The 3831-nt window shown below is 42.4% G+C and overlaps 1 protein-coding gene across 1 annotated transcript in view; it reads left to right on the top strand.

Moving 5' to 3' along the window:
* FANCM (FA complementation group M) overlaps positions 1 to 3831 on the top strand; it is an 82899-nt gene that overhangs the window by 13798 nt on the left and 65270 nt on the right. The gene's annotated exons all lie outside the window — the stretch shown is intronic.

Here is a 3831-nt window from a genome sequence, read left to right as displayed (position 1 = left end):
TTTTTTTTTTTTTTTTTTTTTTTTAATGCAAGCCCTTCTAGTAAGGCTTCACATGGGGGAGGACTTCAACATAAAAGGCAAACAAATGTTTTCATTAAGAAGTAGGAGAGAGCATGAACTTTTTTTTGTAGCTTCAGAAGGAGACTTCAGAGAAGGGGATAGATGCAGGGCTGTATCGGCAAGACTGTGGCCAGCTGGTCAAGGGAGGTGGCTGTTCTGTGGGGTGCTCGTAGAACTGTGTTTCACAGGCTGTGCCTGGCCTGGGGCTGCGTGGTACAGCAATGGCATTGAGGAGCCCGAGGTACTTCAGTGGAGGGCCACCGGCTGGTTAGGGCAGGATGAAGCGCAGAAGGTGCTGGGAGAACCTGATGTGCTCGGGCTGGAGGGGAGGAAGGGAAGGTGGGGCATGGAGGTGGGATTGAAGGGCAGTCTCCACCACAGAGTGGGAGGATGTGGAGAAGACTGAGACTCTTTAGAGGTACACAGTGGTAGGGTGAGGGGCAGCAGACGTAAGTTGCTACAAAGAAAATTCTGACTGGGTATTAAAAAAAAAAAAAATAATTTTTTTTTTTTTTTAAATCCCCAATGCAAATGATCAACCACTGGGACAGGGGCCCAGAAGTGTTATGCAGCCTCTGTCCTTGGAGAGCTTGGTCAGCTGGATGAGGCCCTGAACAACCTGAAAGTCAGCCACCTAACTTTAAACCTAGCCCTGCTTTTAACAAGGGGTTAGATTACAGTTCTCCAGGGGCTCCTTACACCCTAAATTGTTATACAGTTGTATATAAGTTAATTCTACATATTGTACCTATTTAGTGTAAATGGCTGTTTATACTTTCTTTAAAAGAAAAGTGCTAAACCTATAGGTGAGGGAAAAGTGTCCTGTTAAGTTAAAGAAATGCAAGATGAGGAAACTTAAAATTCCTTAATGTATACTTCAGTGAAGAACTGTATCTTAACTTAATCTTATCACTGATGTGAGTGTTTAACGAAGAAATTGGAACATAGATTTGTGTCAATTTAACACAAAACTACACTGCGTAGTAGTTTTATAGGTGTCTGATTAGGCACCACATACATTAGATGAAAGGTTTTATTTCAGTTTAGAAGGGGCAGAAGACTGTTGACTTAGAGTGGATATTGACATTCTAGCAAAATTGAAACATCACTTATATAAAGGTGGGAGTAGAGCAAAGCAAGCTTTGTAATCTGTGTTCTGTTTGTCCCATTCATTACCCCTAGCAGCAAGAAATACAGTGGTTCAATGTTCTCAAATAGTCACGGTTACCATAAAGCACTAGTAAAGATTAAATGGAACATACCACCTCGATTTGACTAATAGGGACACCATGTGTCTTGCATGCTGCTTACGTTTGCCGTTGTCATGCCCGATGGAACAAGAAGGGCTCGGAGTAGAGCCCAACACGTGTCTGAGCTCTCCCGTTTTGGTGGCGGATCATTATGTGAAGGAGAGTGTTAATACTTGACTGCTGTTGAAGAATTCTAAGCACCTGCATGCTCACTTACCAATACCGAGATGGAAATGAAATGCGCTGTGACTTTTTTAACGGTTCTCACATTTTGTAGGAAATTAAATAGTGAACCTATCCTCTGTTTCTAGGTGTAGTGACACCAGCAATCATCCAGTCTGTATTAATCGTTACACCTCCCAGCCACGCTCAAATGGATAGAAGGAGCAAATCTGTTGTACGTGCATATGTAATACTAGCGTATTCTAGTACTTCTGTTCTCCTACAGTTTTGTCATTTAAATATGGTCGGATTAGGTGTATTTGCAACTATGGCTGCCTTGACGTCACTTCTAGCTGCAGTTCATAAATTGTGCTGAGAAGTTGATCCCTAGCAGACAGGCTTGGAAGCTCTGCATATAAGGTTAGTCTTGAGAGTAGAAAGCCTCTCTTCCAAAAGAGTTAGCCCCTTGCCTTTCAAAGTTGAAGTAATATAGGCATTTGTGTACTTTGACAGAGGATTAGAAACTTAATTTTTATGTACAGTGTTTGAAAGTCTGGATGTGAATTTCTGCCATACTACCTCGTGGTATATATCAGTTGTGCATGAAAAGGACTAAAGCTTCAGCTGGAATAAGAGCCCTTCTCTTGGGTGTTTTAAGTGCCCAGTATCTTAAGTGGAAAAGGCAGGATGATGGGGGAAGAGAGTATTATCCATGTTTCAGAGAAGAGAATTAAGGTGCAGGAAAATTAACTTGGCCTAGGTCGCTTAGTAAATCTGCGGCAGTGCTGGGAATCAAACCTACGTCTCCTGGCATCCAGTGCAGGGCCTTTAGCTTTAGGACCATTTGGAATAGCAACGATCCTTCTAGTAAAGGGGAGAAAGCTACACTTTAGTTAATTTTGAACATTTTTTTTTTAAAAATATGTCATTGGGAAATGTTTAAAATGTAAGTAATAACTGACATGTAAAATTGATCTCTTTGGGGGCTGAGGGAAAAATAAAAGTAGATTCGATTTCAGCGCTGAATTTTCCAGAGTACTCAAGAATTAAGAAACATTTTAGGACTCTAAAAATGTTAACTCTATTTTTCAATTCCTTTACAGATAACTGTGTGGGTTTTTTCTTCCATATTAATGCATAGGGTAGGGATTACAACTAATTAAAGTCCTTTCAGGAGTTTTATTTTTCAGTTCATAAATCCGTGCCTGTCAGGCGTGACAATGTAGCATTTGGATTATAAATCTCTTAACTGGGACAATACTTAGATTATACTGCCCAAAAGCGAGTGAGTTGCTTGACATGCCGTCTGTCAGTCCAAGCTTGCAAACTTGAATACTGGTCTGACAGAGCAAGGCAAGATGGGCTGTAGCAGTGTAGCGAGGTAAAGGCTTGGTTTAATTAAATTTCAAAATTGTGATTACAGTTGCTGCTATAGGTAGGTATTGCAAAAGAGGCAAATCTTAACAAAGATTTTTTTTTTTATTATTTATAGCAATAAGGCACATCTGACAAACTCGTGCACAGCAGCAAGACTGAACAGTATTTCAAGTTGTTGCGTGTCTTAATTTGTGTCTGGTCGGACCTGTGGGGAGCATCACTGAAGTGGGATGTACTTGTCAGCTGTGCCCTTGAATAACGCACACGTAACTTTGTCATTCTCGAGCAGAGGAGACAGCCTTTGTAATTCTGGGAACCACAACCTTCACCCTGAAGCGAGCCACTAGGCACGCACTGGAGAGGGTGCCCAGCAGCTCTGGGAGGGGTCTGTGAGCACCTTTTTGGGAGCAGGCTCAGTGCTGGGCTGGGTGAGGCTGTGTCATGGGGATGAGCCGGCGCTGGGGGCTCTGTAGCCCTTCCCTGCACAGAGGTAGGGCTGTCCAGCAGCCGCTGTTCAGCAGAGCCTTGCTTAGGGGAGGTAACCTCGGCGGGGGAGGTGGACTGGAATCCATGGAAACCCACCTGCAATTCCAGATCTAAAGTCTGATCTGGAGCCGGGGTACTCGGCCTCAGAGCATGCTGCTTTGTACGCTGAGTACCTTTATACGATTTCATCCATGAGCAAATAGATGGTTTTGATGGGTAGCAACTTTCCTGAGCTTGCTTGTTAATGAAAGTTCTTGTATTGAAATTAGGATTGAAAGATTTAAAGTAACTGCTATAGCGTGGTTTCTGCTTCTACTGGGGGTAAATTGGTGGTTTTTTTCATGCTGAGAAGGTTAGATTATACCTTCCTGCACCTTTAAATTTTCTTTTACATTTTTCTTGCAAGGTTTGGCATAGGACAGCCGGTCAGTCTGTAGGATTAAGAATTTGTTAACAGCAATAGATTGATATGCTAGCCATAAGTATCTGTTGGTGA

The sequence above is a fragment of the Egretta garzetta genome, unplaced genomic scaffold (genome assembly GCF_000687185.1).
Source record: "Egretta garzetta isolate BGI_Z169 unplaced genomic scaffold, ASM68718v1 scaffold28, whole genome shotgun sequence".
In the NCBI taxonomy this organism is placed as follows: Eukaryota; Metazoa; Chordata; class Aves; order Pelecaniformes; family Ardeidae; genus Egretta; species Egretta garzetta.
This window is presented reverse-complemented; position numbering and strand designations above follow the sequence as displayed.